This window comes from Pinus tabuliformis, chromosome 5_2 (assembly GCF_031772625.1).
Source record: "Pinus tabuliformis cultivar Carrire ecotype Pingquan chromosome 5_2, CPIR1, whole genome shotgun sequence".
Classification (NCBI taxonomy): domain Eukaryota; kingdom Viridiplantae; phylum Streptophyta; class Pinopsida; order Pinales; family Pinaceae; genus Pinus; species Pinus tabuliformis.
The window spans coordinates 385,989,091-386,012,965 of NC_142306.1; positions in this window are offsets into that span (position 1 = coordinate 385,989,091).

Consider the following 23,875-nt stretch of genomic DNA (forward strand, 5'->3'; position numbering starts at 1 on the left):
GTAATAATTGGCAGAATATTTAAGTTTGAATCCTCTTTTAAGTGAAAATTTAGTCATTGCATTTCTAGAAAAGTATGATGCATTATCAAACATTAAAGCGGAAGGCAATCCAAACCTGGTGATTATAAATTGATCTATGAACTCAATGATATTTTCATCATTAGCCCTCTTGAGTGGAACTGCTTCTACCCACTTAGTAAAATAATCTGTTGTTGTAAGCATATATCTATGCTTCTTAGAAGAGTGAGGAACGATCTCACCTATTATATCCAATCCCCACTGACTGAAAGGTTGTTCAATGTTAACAGGCTGTAGTGGCAAGGATGGTTTCTTTTGTGTCCCAGCAGTAGTTTGGCAGACTTGACATTTCCTCACGTAACTATGCGAGTCTTTGAATAACATGGGCCAGTAATAGCCTGTGCGCAAGATTTTATGTGCAGTAGCATATCCAACATAGTGTCCGCCTGCTGGCCCATCGTGGAGTTCCTGCAAAACATTTTCAGCTTCAAATTTCTCAAGACATCTAAGGAGAACAGAATCATAATTTATTCTAAACAGAATATCATTTATGAGCTGATATTATTTGGCTTTCAACCTTAGAGCTCTTTTCTTAGTATGATCGAGATGTGAAGGAGCATACCTGTTCTTAAGATAATAAATGATATCAACGTATAATGATTCTGCATCATTTAGGCTTACCGCGCACATTTGTACCTTTGCCGATGGAATTTTAGAAATTTGCGACACTCCAGCCAGCATTTTGCAAAAGCCTTGACCTCTTACAGTGTTTGTTGGTTTGATTTCTATGTCATATTCCTGTCAAGCAGTAACCCAATTAGCCCTTTTCTCATCCACATCCTTTTGTACTAGAAGATTCCTTACCACTGGAAACGATACTATAATTTTGTATGGGTTTTGAGTAGAAAAGGCCTGAAATATTTGATTGCTTTGAAAACAGCATAAGCCTATTTCAAAACCTCTGAATAATTTAATTCAGCACCCTGTAAATTTGAACTGAAAAAAGAAATTGGGGCTTCTGCCTTTTCTTGATTTGCTTGAGTGAGTATCGCATCATATGACCTATCTGAGGCAAATGTATATAAAATAAAAGACTCTAAAAAATTTGGAGTTGCTAAAGATGGAGCATTAATAATAGCTTGTTTGATCAGGTTGAATGCTTCGTGTTCATCTTGGTCCCATTTAAAATTTGAGTTCTTTTTAATCATGGCTTCCAAAGGAGACACGATTCATGAAAAATCTGGAACAAATCTCTTTACAAATTTGATCTGACCAAGGAAATATTGCATGGCTTTTTTGTTGCGAGGTAAGGATATTTCAGAAATCTCTTTGATTCTGTCGGAATCGATGTGAATACCAGATTTTGACACTATGAATCCTAGAAGTTTCCCTTCACTTAATGCGAAAAATGATTTTTTCGGGTTAAGTGAAATTCCATACCTTAAACAACGTTGGAAGATTTGTTTTAAATCTCTAAGTTGGTCACTTCGTTTCTTAGAATACACTGTTATATCATCAAAATAAATTACTACAAATTTATTGACTAAACCTTTGAATGCGATGTCCATGGCTCTCTGAAATGTGGCACCAGAATTAATCAAACCAAATGGCATCTTTCGATATGCGTATGTGCCCCATTTAGTTCTGAATGTGGTTTTTAATTGATCATCACAATGTACCAACACTTAATTGTATCCTAAAAATCCATCCAAGAAAGACATTAATTCTGAGCCCGCCACTGCCTGCAATATTTTTTCCATAGGTGGTAAAGGAAAATTATCATTTTGGCAGGTCTTGTTAAGGTTTCGAAAGTCAATGCAAATCCTAAGATCTCCATTTTTCTTTCTAACAGGTACCATGTTGGAGACCCATTTAGAATGTCTGACGGGAAAGATTATTTTAGCTTTCAATAACTTATTGAGTTTAGTTTTTATCTGATTTTCTAAATTGTGATGGATCTTTCTCAACTTTTGTTGGACAGGTTTTTCATTATCAATCATTGGAATAGTATTTTGGATGATGGAAGTGTTGTATGTTTTGAGTTCATCATAGTTCCAAGAAAAAACATTTTTATATTGTCACAACAGACGAATATACGCTAATTTTCTTCAGGGGCTAGGCCGAGACCTAGATTAATGTTTTGTGGTTTGGCATCGGTTCCCAGGTTTACTAATTCATAATTCAAAGTTGAACTTTGGAGTTTTGAATTGTTAGACCTTTTAAACCGATCTTTCAAATTGTACAAGTCTTCCAACTTGACTGCCGACTTAGGTATAGCATTGTTAGTGCTATCTTGTTGCAATTGTCGATCATGTTGGTCTTCTTCAATTATTTGATTGGAGTAGGATCCTTCAGATGTGAGAAAACGTATGATATCAGGATCGTCTTTGAATACTCTCCAATTTGTGATGTTATCACGAATAGATGGTCTAAAGATTAATTCTATTGAAAATCTATCTGGACTAAAATATTCTGAAGGAATAAGCTTGGAAGTTACGTTAGCCAAAAGGTCTACACTTGCATTCTGGAGTTTGGGAACTGAAGGAATATTAAATGCTATAAAATGCTCAGTGAGATCTTGAACTAAGGATTGATAATTTTTTAAATGACCTGATAAGAAATGTATAGTACAACGTACCTGTCTGACTACAATCTCAGAGTCTCCGAAAACTTGAAGGTACTTGACGTCTAAACCGATTTCTTTGTACAACCCTTGGACTAAAGCCTCATATTCTACTGTATTGTTGGTGCAATCAAATTTGAGTCTGCGTGTTAGCATAATTTTATCTCCTTCTGGACTAATTAGAACGCATCTTGCTCCTGCTCCTTCGTTAGATTTAGAACCATCAAAAAATAAGCTCCAAAACAAAGATTTATTTACAGGACTATCTAAAAAATTGTTACACTTTGAACTATCTATTCGAGAAAATTTTTTGACTTGAGACTAAACAAAATATTCTAAATAAGGTGGCGTATGAGCATTAAAATTGTCGAGGAAAGAATCTATTGAGTAATTGCCAATAATGCTACTGTTATATGCTACTAGTTCATTTCCCCCTCTAGCTCCATTACTATGTATTTCTGATGTAGTTCTCGTTCAACTTTTATTTGATTTGGTTTACCATTGTAGGGCAGCCATGTGTGACCAGTCAGTTGCGAAATATCCATGAAGTTTTTTTGACCAATCTCTGCTAAGAATTAAGCCATAAAATTCTGGAATATCAACAACTAAAATGTTAATAACTTGACATACCTTTGGGTTGGATGACACCCTTATGGTTACTTGATTTAGTTCGCCAATCACTTCGACTTGAGATTGATCTATCTGAACTATGCGCACAACATATTTCTGTGGTTGAACATTTAATTTGGCACATATGGACTTTGGTAAAATATTCGATGAAGCACCAGAATCCACTAAGCAATTGTGCACATTTTTATTGAAAATTTCATAAGTAAGGAGAAACAGGGGAGTATGAGATCTCGATCTTCCTCCAATTAAAGCAATGTCATCTGGATCAATCTTATTGGTTGCATTAGTTGAAGGTCTTCCCATGTTATGGGAAGCTTGAGGAAGTACAACGACAGGCAAAGGTGCAACTGGCATAACATGTAATTCTTTCAACATTATCTTTTGTTGATGCTTTAACTTGCTCAATTCGTAAAGAGTGATGTTGGCCCTAGTCCTTTTCATATCTTCTATAATATTTTACTCCATCTCATCCGAAACGATCAACATTCTTGATGGAGTTGATGAATCTGTTTGGACTGGGCTGGTTTGAGTTGCTTTAGATGTCGTTCTCTTTGTTGCGACTTTATCCTTTATTGCAGAGCTTGCGCTCTTTGGCTTAGGGGTAGTCTGGGGAGGATCAAGCTGATTTTTACTTTGTGTGCTAACTGGGAATACTTCTTGATCTTCTTCTTGTGGGAGGATGAAATCCCACATTCCTTGTAACTCTACAACTTCTTCTTCACTGGTTTACCCTTCAGTGGCAATTTCCTCTTCCTCTTCTTCGGATTCAGCATTTGTAATAGCATTGGGTGGCTTTGAATCCATTGAAGGGCCTATTTAAAAGCTCTTTAGGGCTTTTTTGAAAAAGTTTCCGCTACTTGCTTCTTGATGTCGACCATTTCATTGGACATGGTCTTCAGAACTTTTTGTAATCCTTCCAAATCGAATGGATCTTTTGACTGTTTCTTCTTGGAATCTTCCTTGAAGGTGACTTTCTTGGATTTCCTTTCCTCTATCTTGGATTTCTTCTCTAGGGATATTATACGTTTCTCTACTGCTATTGCTTCTTTCATGTTTTCAGCTAAGGTTGTTTTATTAGCCCTGTCCACGAAGATTGCTATGTTTGATGGTAAAGCAGTGATATACCATTCACTTCGTTCTTCTTCGCTAGGCTGGGAAGCAGTAGGTATTTTGTTTAGGATTTTATTGAAACATAAATTGAAATCTTTGATAGGCTCTCTTGACTCGACCCTAAGGTTAGATAGGTCATTGATTAGCATTGTCGTAGACCTGTCATCGCCAAACTTGGTCAGGAACCACTCTTGGAAGATGTCCCAACCAATGATAGATCCAGAGGGTGATGAAAAATAGCACGATCTGGCTATTCCTTGTAGAGTATAAGGAAAAGGTCGAACAAAAAAATCTTCATTAGTAACCCCATTGAGATTAATGGATAGCATAAAGTTGTTTATATGCTCTTCTGCTAGCATGCCTGCCTCGGGATTAAACTTAGGTAGCCATTTCTCAGGATGGGCCGGTATTTGACTCAAGGGTGCAGGCATTAAGACTGCCCCAGGGTTATTCCATGGAGATTGGGCCATTGCTGAACTACTAACAGAGGAAAGTGCAGAAGATGATCCCTGTGGTTGGGAAGATGAGGATATTACGATTGCAGACGATTGAAGAGGAGTTGTGTGGGTTCCAGTGGGTGGATGGACAATGATATGAAGTGGAGGAATGGATGGTTGACTTCGCGGTGAAGAAGTTGAGATGGATGATGATGATGAAAGAGTCTCACTGTCAGACTCTTTAGGTGATTTCCTTACTCTTTTCCTTATGCGAAGAGGTAATTCGATTTGTTGAACACCAAACTTTTCACTCTTTAATCTGCTCAGGGGATGAGCAAGGTTATATTGTGAAGTCACGCTGTCTTGAGATTTATCAGATCTTTGAGGAGAGATAGAAAATCTTTGAAGTTTGTGAATGAGATATTCGACTTCAGGAGGTTCAATAGTATATTGTTCTGAAATGGCAGGGTTTGTAGTAGCGGTTGATGCTCCTAGGACTTCTAACTCTAGATTTAAGTCTAACAGAGAAGTCGGGGGAGACGGTGAGGGTGATTTACTCTCAAAATGGTATTCAAGTTTAGATTTACTTGCCATTCATAGTTTAGGCCCTCCTTCTAGCGCCAAATATGTTGAAGCCCCGAAAATCGTGTCTACAACAAGGGGGATACCCGCCTGGTCTGGACCTTGGTTGGAGGCTCCTTATCCGTTTGGTATAGTGGGCCCGACTGGGGATATGAGACTAGTTTCCCAATCTATGAGTGTGTGTCTGTAGAATTTGATGTTCCTGATCTAACGGTTCCTAATTAAGATATTCTAATTTTAACTTTAATCTAATGCTATTGTATTCTAATAAGCAGCAACATCTAAGTCTATTCTAACCCGGGATGCAATTCTTCTATTATGCGATCTAAAAAAATTTCAAATAACAACTGGTAATAAATTTCATTCAGCTATTATGAGAAAAGAAATCAATAAAGATGAACCACTTACATAAAAAGTTAGACAAAACAGTTGTGAAAAACATATCACATAATGAACTATTCATACATTAAGCATAAATAAATAGCTATCACCATACAAAAGTTGCAAATGATAACTCAGGCATTCATACATTAATACATAAACAACGAAAAATTGTATATCACTTTAACACATAAGCAGAAATGGTTAAGAGATAAAAGTACCATTTATAACTAGTCCTACTCATGAGCTTCAAGCGACAATGATTTATCTCTCCTTCATCTAACATCCACTAAGAGTACAGAAGTGCAACATCAGTAGCAGATATCAAATGCAAACATCAACAAATCTTGTTCCATTCATTCATCAAAACCTCCTCGGAGGGTGAAAAAGTGCATGTTCTGAGGACAGGTTTTTGATAAATTTCTGGACCCTTCTCTAAATGCGTGAGAAGGGTTTAAATACTACTAACTAAATCTAATAATAACTTATTTACAAAAATTCAGGATACGGTTTAAATGACCGTCCTTTTTCTAAGCAAAAATAAAGCAAAACTATTTCTAAAATTAAATCTAATATCTAACTATTTATGCATTTGCTTCTTAACGTTGCAAGAATTTAGTATTTGCTTGAGTAGAGTCAGATAACTGTCTTCCACTTTTACTTGAGCTAAGAAAATAGAATTGGCAAGAGCTGGCACTATCTTCTCAGCAAAATCGATGATATACTCGAGAGTCATCCACTGACTATGTGTCTTTACTATGCATGCCCGGTAATAATCCCAGTTCAACTTGGTTAACCCTTTGGATTGCTTCTGCCTTTTCTTTAGCTTTTTGTTTCCATTTTGTTACTTTCTTGCAATTTTCGGGCTTGCCGGTGGCTAAGCAATTAGAAGTTTTCCTTCTCGAGCAAGTTTTCTCAGCATTAGAAACCGCCTCTGTTCTTTGATCCGGGCTTCTCTGATGCGTTTTTCACCTTTTTGGCCTCTTTCCCTTATCGGGTATAAAGCTCAAAATTTGTAAAAATAATAATTTCGTGAGATCTTGACCCTGAGCATTAAACTCTCTGTCTCTGATATTGGCATTGATCATTACCCATTTAACCATGGTTGTATATGAAAGATCTGTAATGGATGGCTCAACAACATTTTGTGAATCTGCGGCTCTGTTGCATGTTGTGTCTGCATATAAGGGTGCCTTTTCTCTATCTTTGGACTTTAAGCCTTACCCTTTTCTCCATAGTTTCCTGCACATTGCTTTGTGTAACTTTTGTTCTTCGTTCTTGCAGTTCATAAGTGAGGAGAGAGTAATAAGAATAAATAATGATAGGAAAGCTTTAAATGCCAAGGATATGCAAAAACATGCCACCTTACATGAACTGGCTCTTTGGAAACACAAAACCATATTTTATTAACAACTGGCATGTAACTCATTAATTATCATTAAAGCGCATAACCAGTTTATGGAAAAAAGTTTTTCTTGAATATTGAGCCAGGAAAATCTGCGATGGAATGTTTCTGCAATTTGCATCGCAGTATCACATATCGCTGTATCGCATTACCACAATATCATTGTTTCTTCTATCGTAAGGTTTCTTGATCGTAATATCGCAGTATCGCAATATCGCTTAATCGTTATGTGTATTTTATGAAATTTTGTGACATGTGATATGCAATATCGCATATCGGCAATTTAAAGGTTTCCCAACATGAGTGCTCATTAGTGTATACGATGCGATGCGATGGAGTTTCGCATTGCGATCTTGCATTTTTTTATCATTTTGGCTTATATGAAGGTACCCTATCATTCTTTGTGTGATGTGATATTTCTTAAGGAATAACTTTACTTTCTTCATCATGAAAATTAAGCTTTTCTAAATTTTTTGACTAAGGGTCCCCACTTATATAGTGTTATCACTAATACTAGATAAGGAGGGGGTTTGTTGGTGGCCACAACAGGACCTGAGGGATCATTACACAAAAATATCGATTGTTTATCTTGTCATCTCGTTAAAACTATCGAAAATTCATCCCTTTCATATTATTTTATACTTTTTCAGACTTAAGGGATTATACTAAGAAAAAGGACTACTGGAGTTTCCTTTCCATCTCCTTTTTGACTCTCTAAAATTGAAAAGGACGGAGTTATCTTTGTCGTTAAACTCATTAAAACAATAGTGACAAACTTGTCTATGCAGACAAGAACGAGTTTCACTGTCGCTAGGCTCGTTAAAACATAGCGACAGGTTTGCCCGAAGGGAAAATCATAGAACAAGCATATGTTTTCCTCATCAAGCTTGAAAAAAATAAAGAGGTACTAGTCAGAAATGACTGGGGAAAAAGGGAAGAAAACTTGAATAACTTCATTGGTAGCAGGTCACTCTTGAACATGACACCTTCACTCCATCACCATGATTGAGTCAGGTTGGGTTATTCCATTCGCTGGTCATATCACCATTGGTCCTCCATACCATCCATCTTAGGGTTAATGCTACCAATCCTTTCATTGTCACTGATATTTTCAAGAGAATTCGCTTAGAGAATTCATCAACCTAGCTAACGCCTCATCCACTGCAATACCTTAATGCTACATTCTTTCATGAACGCCACCCTGAACCTTGTATCATCAGATCATTTTCACCTCCAGAAAATCATTTGCTCCATTCCGTGTCGTAGATGTGGGATCTGTTAAGGCCCTACTACAATGGGTCACTTCTTGTCGACATCAACTCATTATCCAAGAAGTTGACTTAGGAACAACACTTTCAGTACTTTGAAGCTTGCATGCCTCAATGACAAGTCTGTCATTTTCGGCGACAGGTTTACACCAATGGCCTTCGACTGAAAGATTTTGCATGGTCTCTGACATCAACTCATGTATTAACACCATGTGAATTGTACTGCAATACCTTGAGGGTCACTATAATTATTGGTGATTCCTCTCACACCTGTTAATAGCCTACATCATTGGTTGGTAATCAAGTGATGCCTTTCCATGTTCGACATCAGAAAATCTTTTCACATGGATCGACTTGTACTTCAGGTGAAGATTGAATAAGTTTGAAGACCCCGGATCTAGTTTCACCCATCTAGGCTACGATATATTTGGGAAAATAAAGACATCAAATGTACATCATAATTGCATAGATAATCATCCAAACTAAGGAATGATGGCTCTACCAGAATCATTAGTCTGCCACACAGACGATTGTCTGTTTTACGTACATGAAAATAAATTTATAAAGCTAAGCATGGGAATTCCCATCTCAGCTAGATCATGAAAATATTAGGAAGACAATGTATTGTATTGTATCTTATTACAGGCCACCTTCCAGTTCGAAAAACCTCAGATCCTCATAATAAAGCATTTCACACGACATTGGAAGATTTACAACCTCATGCTTTGAGGGGCAAATGTTATAGAAATATTTGGACACTGCAACCCCAATCACATATGTCCATAAACTAAGGGCTCTCAAACCTCTTAAAGTGTTGCTTCATACCCTAAAGGATCAAGGTCAGCTGATTACATCATTTCCTAAAATTTCTCCCTGAAAAACTGCTCAAAACTGGTCAAAACTGGACCATACAGACTGCTCCATGCTGAGGGTGCGATGCATACTAGAAAGCCATTCTGTAGGGTGCGATGAGCGAGAGAAGACAATGGTAGAGGTAGTTTTCTAGGTGGAAACTCAAAGAATCTTCTAGAAACTGCTCATATGACACTTGCCCCTCTAAATTCGCCCAGGGATGAGTAAGAGACCATGAAATCTCCAAGTGGAACCAAGAACTGTCAGTGAAATCTCCAAGTGAAATGACACTAATCCAAACCCCAGAAGCTAACTCACTCTCCTGCAAACATCTATATATGGATCCCTCATCCTAGAGATCCAAAGGCTAGAATTTTGTAATTTGTAAGGAAGTGTTATTGGTTTTTCTTTGAAGACATTGTATTGCTGGGTGATCTTTCTTTGTATGAGTTGAAGAGGGATTTCTTGCTAGGAGGATGATGTTGGATCAAATAGCTTGGTTGCAATCCTCTCTTCTACTACCTCTATCAATAAAGCTATTTGAGTTTTCCTCCATATACTTGTGTATCTCTAAATCTTGTATTTGTATATGCATTTTTATGGTTAATTTACATCTGATCCTACTTTTTTTATGGTTATATATCTCTATGCTTTGATGGTATTTTTCTGCCTTGACTCTACAAGTTTTCCTTGAAGCGAGAAAAGTGAAAAAGGAGTGGTGAAAGCTCTATCAAAGGAGAGAGGAAACAAGCAAGGAGACTAGCGAAAGACTGAGGTTAGTACTCTCTGCTTCTCTCTCATCTATCTTTCATAAAGGAAAACACAAGTAACTTTAGTTTCTTTGTTTCTAAGATAGCTACCCGTCTTAGTGGGACTAGCAGCTCTGAATGGACACTAGTTTTCTCGATAACAAGAGGTTCACATTTATGAACTGGAACAAGGACCATTCCTTGGAGAAGAAGAGAATGTACAGTAGATGAGATCCAAGAAACTCATATTTATGGAATTAATTATTTTTCTATGAATGTAAGAATATAAGTTGAATATGAACATGAAGAGATAATTAAATAAATAGAATCAAATATATTTCCTAAAGATAGCGTAAACCTCAAGTAAATCATTCAAATATAGTGTTTAGTGTTTTTGGGGAGGATATGAGCCAATTAGAGGAATGGCGAGAAAGAGATGCATGTGACTGCATACAAGATTTAGGAATAGTTCAAGTTGATTTAGTGAAACATATCAGAGTGTCAGAAAACAACAATGTGGAGGAAGAGAGCGTTCAAATTTGGAAAGGTGTGGACATGTAATTTATTACTGCGTAGTTAAAGTTTCTACCATATTAGTTGAATAATCTAAGGACAAAGAGTATATTAAATTTCAACAATCCAAAAAATGATAAGAATGAGTTTCCCTTGGAAAAAATGTAACAACTAGGGGACAATAATGATGATGAGTTTCAACAAAAAATGCAGAGAATGATGGAATCAACTCTTGAACAATTTTGTCCTGGTAATTGAGTGGAAGAAAAAAATAAATTCCAAGCATGAACGGGTGACTTGGGTCATTTAGAGCACAATCAAGACATATGAATTGAGGAGATAATGAGGATGACGATTAAAGTGTCCTAGAGGAGGCATGTTGTAGGAAATAAAAAATATATGAGAGGTTTGGTGATAAAAGAGCGAGTATACATCAACAAGGAAGGAGGAGAATTGCAGAATAAGGTATGGAAGCCTGGAAGAATGAAGAATATGGAAATAAATCATCATCGACGTGAAAAGGAAAATGAACAACTGCAAAATAATGTTGGAATTATGATATGTGTGTTGTACTTGATGGAAACCCACTTGTAGCAAAACAAATCACTTTTATATGGTAACTAGATGAATCTACAGGAGAGATATCATATATGACATAATGCATGGAAATTGTACATGTGTTGTACTTGATGAAAACCCACTTGTATCAGAACAAATCACTTGTATATGGTAACTAGGTGAATCTAAAGGAGATATATCAGATGTGATAGAATGGATGGTAGTTGTGTTTACAGATGTGATAAAATGCAGGGCAGTTCAAGGGAATCAGTTGACAAGTAATGTACAATGGAAAATCACATTATAACATGTCTCTTCAGAGGAAACAAAGTAATGGTACAAAAGAATAGGGTGAAGGAACAAAGGACTACAGATAAGAATCAAGAAGTTGAAGAAAAAGGACATTTTCAGGTATGTTAAGTTGTATACATGGGTTCATTGTACAAAAAGAGCATGTACATGCGGGTTCACTGTAAAAAAAGATTATATACATATGCATGCACTTTCCTGGAAGAAAAAGCGCGTATGGGATGAAAAATTAAGGAATTTAAGGTGAAAGGATACTGAGGGTCAATACCATGATATTAGCCCACAATATTGAGCGCATTAATGGTTATTTGATCCCATCTAAGAATACCACAAGCTCTAAGCATTGTTTTGATCTGAGGTATTGAGAAAGGCTAAAACTATATAAGGAGGAGAAGATCAAAGGGCTAAGTGTGGAAGTAATGAATGTTCTATGATGTGTTAGATCAAAAGAAAATATGCATGTTATGGTTTTTTGATGCTTTTCTTGATGATGGATGGGATCTAATGATGGATTAGGATCACAATGACTTATCATTATGTGATCTGATAATGGATAGTCTAGATCTGATTTCTAACGCACATTTTATCCTTTATATGTGATGATATGGGTATGTCTAAAGACTGGAATTGCAACGAAGTTATAAGTATTTGCAGATCTATACGCTAGTTTGCTTTGGTGAAGGTGCGTATACATGGTTATTCGGCTCTTCCAAGTAGCATATGCAAAAGAAAATTTGATGTTCAGGGATGACTAATCTATAATATTAGTGCTACTATTTTACTGCTATTTGTCAATGAAGTCCTCTTAGATTTGAAAGTAAAATTGAATGCATAAAGAGTTTGTCTGATTGATTGATTGATTGATTGAGTAAGAAGGGTGATCCTTGCTACTGTCTGTTTAGAACTCTGTAAAATGACAGTAGGTCTTCAGAATGTCACTCATTGGTATAGTTTATGTTTTAGAGGTTTTATTATTCAGTATCTTCAAAGGTATATGCAAGTTGGGCTAAAGGAAGTTGTGTATACATGTAGGTTGGCTTCATTGTAGAACCGTATACAGTCTGACACATGGTTTTTGAGCTTATAGTTGGTTCTTGCTTTGATGTAGTGTTATGGGTTCAGGTCTGTGTATTGCTTGCAGCGATCTAACATTTCTAGTTGATTGGTTGAATTTGATTATGTTTGAATGAATGGTCGATTTAGTTGTGTAAGATGTTTAGTGATAGTTTGATTTAGTATGAAAAAGGTTTCAGCGATTGATTCATTTAGTAATGGTTGATTCAGAGATTGATGATTAAGTTTGATTTATTGGTTTTTATGGTTGTATTGCAGTGATGATTGATATTGAGCTTTAATGTTACTAATGTGTCTAGTGTGAAAATTTAATGAAACATTTCCTTCATATTGTAGTATTGTGTACTAGGATTATCCAATCTGAAAATATATGAAACCTGGTCCCTGGAGGATATTGAGGATTGGAGCCTTCAGTGAGGAAGTCGAAGCTTCATGCCACTAGTGGTTGGTGATTTGATTAGGTGGTTGGAGCTCCCTTCCAGTAGTAGCTGGAGAACAAGTGAAGGTTGTAGCCTTCTGTAGGTCAGAGCCTATGTACTAGTAAACATATTGGCTAGTACAATAACTAGGGGGTTGCGGCTCCCTCCCAGCAAAAGTTGGAAAATGAGAGAAGGTTGTAGCCTTCTGCAGGTGGGTGCCTATGTACTAGTTTGAGTCTACACTAGTACAAGATTGTAAGAATATTTTCTTATTATTAAAAGAAGACAGAGACAACAACAGCAGGTGGTTTTCACCCACATTGGGTTTCCAACTTAAATCTTGGTGTTCATGTGTTTTGCCTATGTGTGATCGTTCATTTTGTTATTAGTGTGCATGGTTACTATTAAATGTTTAATAAATTGCCGATGCATTGATGAAAGATCAACATATGATGAATTAAATAAATCATAAGTTCATTGGATATACATTGGTTGCCTTAAGAAAACTTGCGTGCACACGCAAGTTCCCTTCACTAAAGTAGCGTATATAAATCTAATTATGGAAATGAAAAATTTATTGATTTGTAAATACAAATTCACCCCCCTCTTTTAGTATTATTTCCAAAAATTGGAATTAGAGCACGTCCTTTGGAAGAATCTTGATCGCTTGAAGGAGATCCATAGTAACTATGGGAAAGAAGCTAAAGAATAAAGCACCTCGAAAGAAGAAGACATATCAAAGGAACTATGAAAATTGGAGAGATGATTTCCCTTTACGTGGAAGCAACTCTTTAGATTCAAAATCACCTCAGAATGAAGATGAAAAAGGAAAAGAAATACCACGTATGAATTTGTTGTCCTATCATGATACATTTCTCTATTCATTTGAAGATAATGAAAGTGACAACGAAACAACTGAATTTTCTCTTATGGGTGAAAGAGAAAGAAAGCAAATAGAGGCACAATTTAAAAACCTCATAGACACAATTAGAGATCAAAAGGATCTAATTGATAAAAGGGAATGTGCCTACAAAGAAGAAGTTACCAGGCTAAAAGCCCAATTGGAGAAAGGAAACAAAATAAAGAAACAGTAAAAAGAAAAGGAATATCAAATTCAAAGGCTATAGGATGAAGTGACATCATTGAGAAATGAAGTGAATGAAAAGGACACAACAACCAAGGAACTTATAGAAAGAACCAGCTACTGTGAAGGTCTTGAAGCTATGGTTGTTTCCCTAAAAGAAGATCTCAAAAATTCAAATAATAAGAATGAAGAACTACTCCAAGCATTTGAAGAACAAGAAAATGAAGTTCTTGAATTAAGGCAACAAGTGGAATAGGGAATAAAAGTTGAAGATATCATGAAGAAGAAGTATCTTGAAAAGGAAGAGAAATATCAGGTCAAGGTAGATATCCTAAAAGGTAAATTAGAAGAAAAGGATAAAATTTTACGATTTGAAGATAGTACTAAGATTTTGGATGATATTCTTAGTATTCAAAGCCCTCATGCCATCAAATCTGGTCTTGGTTTTCATGAAAGTGTTAAAGGTGAATCTAACTCACAAACTAAAGCAAGGAACTCTAATGAAAAATCTGAAATGCTAAACAAGGAGATAAGAGGTCAACCCCATCAATAGCAAAGGAAATAAATACTTCAAAGAAAATCATTTACTCCTAACTGTGGAAGTCATAATCTGTTCTTTCCTCTAATGAACAATGTTTAATGTTTTATATGTCATATTTTGTACATGTTGTAGCCAGGTGCAGAAGTAGAATGAATCAAGCTAATAACTGTCACACAGAAAGATAATGAGCTTCTAGGTAGTTTAAGGCATATTGTTTTTCCTACAATATGTTTGATCACAAATCCATTAACTACTCTAGATGGAATATGAAACATATAATATGTTATGCTCGTAACAAGTTTGGGAATATAGCAAAAGAATGCAGGAGTGAAATTCGACAAACATACCAAAAGGAAAAACCATCATCACACTCCAAGTTATGGAAGAAGAAGGAAGTACAACCAAAAATATGTGGCACATCTCAGTATACAGGAAGAAAAGACTTAGGAGAAACTGAGAGTATGAAATTTCAGTGTTCTAATTCTCATATGCAGTTATCATGAAGACATGTCACATATATACATGATTTCGAAGCTGCACAGTCACGTATACGCTGGTTTGATGAAGAAGTAGTTGGACAGACTCATAAAAATGATATGATGTGGATCAGACAATTATCAATTATGCTTTGATGATTGACAACTACAGATGTCAATGTTATTTAGAAGTTCTTTTGATACTCATAAGTTGTTAATAACTTGATGTATATCTGATTGATGATGATGCCTTGATATTTCTTACCGATAGATGCAATGATCAGATTTGACAGTGAACAAGTGGCACAGTTTCAGGGGGAGAATATGCCATGCTTCTAATATTGCATTGTTGGCATTATGTTTAGAAGTCTTTGATACCTAATTATTCTTATCAATGGTGATGATGCTTATGTGGCTAAATTGTTTAAATGATACATCATGCTATGTTGTGGTTATGAGTTTCCTATGATGATGATACTTGTATTGCTTGGGGTTACATAGTTGTTATTAAGATCATATTTATGGGTGATTGTGGGTGACTTTTGATGATGCATACAGTACATATATGTTGCTTACATGGTGATCTTCATAAGGACAAGGAGAAGTACAAAGCTTGAGTACACAACTTTATTATTTGATGATGAGACACTCATTTCTTTTATGTTGTTGTCATCATGACTTCAAAGATGCATAAGGTTCATATGGTGTAGTTATGATGTAGGATTTCTATAGTTCTTGGCTCTCACATGGTTGAGGATTGTTGTTGTTGATGGTATCAAGAAATCTTGAAAAATGACTATGAGCTCATGGTTCGCTAAATACATATTTCTATCTCTTTGATGGATATACATTATGTTGCATACATGGATGATTACTTAAGTTTCATATTGATAAATATTTTAGGTTGGCTAAGAGAATGGTGTTATTGCAGGTCTCATCAAGACATGGTTGTTTGAAAACATGGATATTTGGAGACATGGCTTACTTAGTCACATAATGATGATGTCTTCTTACTTTATGATGATAGGTTTGATACTCACATATGCTGATTATCATGGTTGATTCCTATCAGACGTGGGATGTTTCCTAGTGATGATACATGGCTGAAATATTGAGGGTTCTTATGGAAAGATCATACAGTTCTTGATGATGATGCTATGGTCATACATGATGACTATGGTGTTTTCACATACATATGATATGATGTGAATGATTTTGTGTTACTGATTTGAGATATGACATATGCTTAGTTGTTTCACGGAAGGTTGTGATAAGGCTCTTTCTACTAAGGAAATGGAGCAACTTGATCTTGATGAGATCAAGAGGATGAGTTGATATCTATTTGCAACATACTTTGTCACAGGTTGATGATATTTACATTTTCATATCTTGGGAACTAATTATGGACATATACAAGTTGTTGGTCTTGATGTTGCTGACATATGCTTATGGTGCAAATCATACATGGTGTATAATAGTTGCTGATGACTATCATTTTCTTGTTTAGATCTCTAGTCTCTGTTATAAATTTCATGTATATCATTCAATGTAAAGGTCATATAAAGACCCCTGATATAATAATATGTCTCTGTTTGTTGTAGTTTTTTAATGAGTCCCTCTTGGTCATATGATGTAATTTGTACCCCCACTATGCATGGGAAGGATGATGTAATAATTTCTATATTTTAGTCATGTATAAATAATTGGTATATCCCCACTTGGTTGGGAGATTGATGTATGCATGAGTCATCAGTGATAGGAAGGTTATACTCACATAGTTGAGTTATAGAGTCATGTTATTCTTTTTGAAAATATTTTTTCCAACTTTGTATGTGCTCAAGGGGAGCATGGACGATATAATGCACCTCAACATGTACAAAGGAGGAGTTTAATATGAGGATTCAGCATGTGCCTAGGGGGAGCATGATCAATGTTGATATTCCACTATTGAGATATGAAAGTCTTCATTTTGGTCAGAAATTTACCCTTGATATCATAGGGGGAGAGTATCTTGGTCTGCCCTTTGCCCTTGATGTCAAAGGGGGAGAGTATTTTGGTGTTGCTTGTTATCTCTAATAGTTTCTACAACTTGTAATAATCAACACCAATATGGTTGCCATTAAGTCCAAAGGGGAAAATGGTTATCATTATGATACATGTGTTGTAATTGATGGCAACGCACTTGTAGCAGAACAACTCACTTGTATATGGTAACTAGATGAATCTACTTAACTAGATGAATCTACAGGTGAGATATCAGATATGATAGAATACATGGAAATTGTACATGTGTTCTACTCGATGGAAGACCACTTGTCGTAGAATAAATAACTTGTATATGGTAACTAGATGAATCTACATAATTGGATAAATCTACATGAGAGATATCATATGTTACAGAATGCATGGCACTTGTGTTTACAGATGTGACAAAATGCAAGGCAGTTCAAAGGAATCAGTTCAAAAGTAATGTACAATGGAAAATCACATTATAACAAGTCTATTCAGAGGGAACAAAGTAATTGTATAAAAGAATAGGGTGAAGGAACAAAGGAATACAGATCAGAATCAAGAAGTTGAAGAAAAAGGACATTTTCAGGTATGTTAAGTTGTATACACGGGTTCACTATACAAAAAGAGCCTGTACACACAGGTTCACTTTACAAAAAGAGTGGATACATATGCACACACTTTCCTAGAAGAAAAATTGTGTATGGGACGAAAAACTAAGGGAATTAAGGTGAAAGGATACCAAGGGTCAATACCATGATATTAGCCCACAATATTGAGGGCAGTAACGGTTATTTGTTCCCATCTAAGAATAACACAGGTTCTAAGCATTGTTTTGATCTGAGGTATTGAGAAAGGATAAAACTATATAAGGAGGAGAAGATCAAAGGGCTAAGTGAGCAAGTAATGAATGTCTTATGAAGTGTTAGAACAAAATAAAATATGCATGTTATGGGTTACTGATGCTTTGCTTGATGATGGATGAGATCTAATGATGGACAAAGATCACAATGGATTATCATTATGTGATCTGATAATGGATAAGCTAGATCTGATTGCTAACAAATGTTTTTTGCTTTATATGTGATGATCTGGGCATGTCTGAAGTTTGGAATTGCAATGAAGTTATAAGTAAGTATTTGGAGATATATACGTTTGTTCTCTTTGGTGAAGGTGTGTATACACGCTAGTTTGGCTCTTCCAAGTAGCGTATGAAAAAGAAACATTTGACGTTAGGGATGATTGATCTATCATATTAATGTTGTTGCTTTACTATTGTCTGCTAATGAAGTCTTCTTAGATATGAAAATAAAACTGAATGCATAAAGTGTTCGTGTCTGATTGATTGATTGATTGAGTAAGAAGGGTGATCCTTGTTGTTATCTATTTAGAACTCTGTAAATTGACAGTATATCTTCATAATGTCACTCATTGGTACAGTTTGTGGTTCATAGATTTTATTATTCCGTACCTTTAGAGGTATAAGTAGGTTGAGCTAAAGGAAGTTGCGGATACATACAGGTTGGATTCATTTAAGAATCATATACAGTCTGACACATGATTTTTGATGTTACAGTTGGTTCTGGCTTTTCATGCGGTGTTCTCGGTTTAGATATGTGTACTAGTTATAGTGATCTATCTGTTCGAGTTGATTGGATGAATTTGATTAAGTTTGAATGAATGGCTGGTTGAGTTGTGTCATAGGTTTAGTGATTGTTTAATTGAGTATGATAGAGATTTTAGTGATTGATTGATTCAGTTATGGTTGATTGAGAGAATGATGATTGAGTTTGAGTGATTGGTTTTGATGGTTGTATTACAGTGGTGATTGATTTTGAGCTTCAATGTTACCAATGGATTGAGTGTGAAAATTTGATAAAATGTGGCCTTCATATTGTAGTATTGTGTAACATGAGTATCCATTCTAAAAATTTTTGAAACATGGTCCTTGGAGGATACTAAGGGTTGGAGCCTTCAGTGAGGAAGTTGAAGCTTCCTACGAGTAGTGGCTGGTGATTTCATTAGGGGGTTGGATCTCCCTTCCAGAAGGTTGAAGACTAGGTAGTAGTGAACATATCGACTAGTACAAGAACTAGGGGGTTGCAACTCCCTTCCAGTAGAAGCTCGGAAAAAAGAGAAGGTTGTAGCCTTCTACAGGTGGGTGCCTGCGTACTAGTATGAGTCTGTACCAGTACAAGATTGTAAGTAGATTTTCTTATTATTAAAATAAGACAGAGAGGACAGCAACACATGGTTTTCACCCACATTGGGTTTTAACTGTAAATCTTGGTGTTCATGTGTGTTGCTTATCTGTGATGATTTATTCTGTTATTATTGCGTATGGTTGTTGTTTAATATTTAATAAAGTACCGATGCACTGATTATAGACACCTACACCTTATCATTCATTTAGTTAACAATTATCATTGAATTTCCAAATACTAGAAAGGAAAATAAATTCATGTGTCCATAGTGATTTTTAGGAAAAAAAAAAAGGAATTAAATTCACCATTATTGTTGGATCATTGACAAAATTTTACTTTTCCTACAAAAAATGTGTGTCTATGAGATATGAAATAAAAACCAACCCAAAATATTGTTTTAGCCTTCGTCAAACACCATTAGAAAATCCGTAAGGAATTTACTTGTTAAGTTTTTCCTCTCACCAGAAAAGCTACTTTAAAGTCACCGTGAGATGTGGGATTTCACAGTTGATTGGGAAATCCCACTCACGAGTTGAGTTTATGCACAAATCACTGAATAAAAACTTTGTCCAATTTTTGTTGAGCTTAATGATTTATTTTATCACCTTGAATGTGAAAGAACAACTCATAATGTTGAGGAAAAAAATCTCTTTATGTCAAAATAATTATGAGAGGAGAACAATAGAAGGGATAGGTTGAGAAAATATCTCAACTATGGACATGAAGATATCAACTATCTCTATAACGATTTTGAATAGCCCATTAGACTAATAAACCCAATAATATTGGAAAAATGAATCCACAATAATAATAGGTTAGTTATAATACTTGGAGATGACAATCCATATGCAAATTTGAGAGATTAAATTCCATGTCATTCCTCCCAATCATAGAAGCATTAGTCTCTAATGTAATAAGGCAATATAGAGGAAGTTGTTGTTGCAACTAATGCTACGAGTATTGATAAGGTAAAAAATTGGTAAATTTCAATGAAGAATTGGAACCAAAAGTTATACAACATAATTAGATGCATGCCATTAAAACAATATTCTAAAACACCATAACAATTGGTGTGATCCATATGGAGAAACTACTGAAGTAGAATATATTTTGAAATAAATATGGTGTAGAGACATTAAGTCCTTATTTAACTACTAAAAGAAGACATGTAAAGTCCCAAATTAGCATAATATGTCTCTCAAACGACATAATGAAATGAGTGAAATCACCACTCAAGGAAGTGCTCCTAAGAAGTCAAAATGTCGGTAGTCATGCGAGATATGGACATATATGAATTGAAAACCCAAATTTGGGTTCTCAAATTCAAGTAACAAAGTTCACTCCATAAATTTTAACAGTATGATATCAAACAGTATCCACTAGGAACCAACCATACAGTTGGAATGAGAATTGGTAATGCATGTGTTGACTTCGATCTTGTTCAGGGCATAACATTAGTCTACCAATAAATATTGAACAACTAGCCGTCATATGGAGATTATTTCATCTACTAAACAACCTACGTACCCTAACCTGACATTCAAAAATTATATAAGATAGTACTATAGATACACAATGTATCAATGTTAATTATGGGCACTTTGAAACAAGGACTTATAGAACAACAAGCTTTAACTTAGGAACAATTAGGCATGATGAAACTTGCTGGTATATATTTTGGTTAGGTGCTACATACATTATAATGATGGCTATGGTATGATTTTAACATAAAATGGAATGACACACAAAGCTAAAAGTCATTACCAAGAGATAATGAACATATATAACTTCATTTGTCTGGAATTTTCCACATCTGGTAAATTTTCAACTTCTACTAAACCTCTACAATTATGAGTAGTCTTGGAACAAAAAATATTACATGGTCCCCACTTAACTCCAATTATTGAAGAGATATTGATTATCTCATACAAATCAAATTTCTTCATATGATTAAGTTGTTAAATTATCCTTTATAACAAACTTATATAATGTCAATAAGTCCTCAATGTCACTAGATGCAACTTACATAATGCAAATTGCTCATCAAATTAACCAAATGCATCTAGTTGTACAATGTACAAACCGATTAGAATAACAAGAATGAGCTAGAAGAGGAATATTTAGACGTAAGTCTTTTGATAGAAGATGATGCACTTCTAAAGAAGATTTATGAACCAAAGGGATCAAAGTGAAGCAATAAATTCAAGTAAGAAAGGAGAAATTACTCAAAAACATAATGGATCAGAAACATGCTTTGATGCCAATGGTTTCATATTTCCTAATGAAGTGGGAAATCCCACTCATGTCTTGAGTTCACACACAAGAAGAACGAATATAAAATCAAGCTAATATTTATTAATCTTAATTATTAATTTTGTATCTTTACAGGAAAGGAAAACAATTTCAAGATACAAAGAAGGGAGATGATGCCCAAATCGAATGAGATAGGGTATAAGCATGATATAAGGCTCCTCACATAGATATGTTACACAATTTTCGTGCAAAGCGAGTGCGCAATTGTAAATTTTACACGCACTTATTCATAGAAATGTAAATATGTTTTCTTTATTTAGTTTTATCATTGGCAAGCCTCCATGTTGGGTATTTATACTCCCTAGAAATTCACATATATTATTTTAAAACTAACCTGCACACAAATTTATTTATTGTGAATGTGATTATAAAAATAATGTATGCACATTTTTCTTTGTATAGAAAACAAAAAGGGACCATGAGGTATAATTGTTTTTCTCATCAAAGTTTCCCATTCATTGGTAGGTTATCAATAAAGATACAATATGTGCACACCCTTGGTAAAGGTTCCCAACGACAAATGATTTGGGTTTCTTCACTCATTTAGCTTTAGAGGTAAGTAATCTGTAATTTTTTCTATTTTTCCTTCTTATGAAGGAAAAAGTTCAAATTTGTAAAGGATTGTTTTTCTTTTTAAGAGTAGATTATAGAACCAAACCAACAAACAAACCCTAAAAGAGAGCCATGAAAAAACATTAACCTGGACCAAATTCCAATCCAAGATCATAACTTATAAAATATTTAAATCAATAAAAAAAATTGATTAAAAGCTTCTAAACACAAGAGGAACATCATAGATTTGAAGTCTTGTTTGAGGTGAGCTTTATAATATTTGAGTTTTAATTGAATTTATTATTTTGTTATTCATAGAACTATTGAAAAATATTGATATTTTGTTGTCTCCTTTCAAAGCTTGAAGAGGCATAATACTCTATGACAAAATAAGATTTGAGATTCCTCCCTATTAGAGAGGAGGACGATATATTTTAAAGATGCACTTGTAAATCCTAAAGGTGGAAATGATGATTGAAAGATTCATTATCTACATTGGCCATGATGTGGCATTTTAGGCATGATATGCCATTTTTTTTTATGGCAGGGCATCAGGTTTTCTTATGCATGTTAGGAACTAGATTCCATTGCATAAAGAAATGTTTGATTGGATAAATGTTAATATAAATATATGACTTTGGACTTGTGTATATGATAATTTATTTATTAGTATTTGCATTCATGATGCGGGTTTCACATGATATTTTATGAATGTTACTTTCTTTCAATGGATATTATTAATGTTAATATAATTAATCATGTTTGATTATTTTTTAGAATAACTATTAGATAATTGACAACATCCATATTTGATGGTGTAATTTTGGGTTTATGTATGGGGAACTTTACGAGTCAGTAATATGATGTATAATTAACTAAATGCATATCTTAGGATGTAACTTGGTTTACTATTTATTTTCGGTTATCTTTGGGTGTCAGTTAGTGGTGTAACTTAGCTAGGTGTTTAAGTGAATTTGTTAAGCCTTTATATTTCTAATTTATTATATGAAAGCCAATTACAATTAATAAAGATCCATTGAAGACTAACTACTAAATTATTTACTAATTGCCCTGGCTTTGCATATTATGTTTATATCATGATAATCATGTCTGTATTAAAATAGGCTTCTCAACAATGTCCATATTTGTAAAAAATATAAATTACTATAATTAACTTGGTTTAACAAATTAAACATTTATTGAAGAACTAAAACACATCTTAGGTTAGACTCTCTTAATATTATTGTAGTTAGGCTCTTTAATTATAGCGAGGTATACCATATTTACCATCCATGCATCCTGAGGAAGTACTTAGAGGATTTCCTTTGATATATTACTCTACGAAAAAAAAATTAACATTCATCATTAGGAAAAAAAAATATTTGAGAGATCATCCTATAAAATGACACCCATAAAACAAAACTAAATCTAATGGGTGTTATAGCTAAAACATGTTATCATAATTTCAACATAATTGATAGTTTATGAACTTGAGTATTCATCATTTTTTATAGCTAGTTGCAACTTACTTACTTAAACCATTTAGGGACATTAAAGTTTTTCAACGGGACTAAATTTAAAACCATGCAACATAACTAAATCATATAAGCTCCCATAGGTGTTTCTTTCAATGGCCGACACTTTCATGCAACCTATAACTGATAAATCCATTGCTTTCCAAGATTGACTTGTACAAATATTGCATTATTCATCACTTTGTGAAACCCTAGTTTTACATATCGTCAAATAAAATTGTATTTTTTAAAT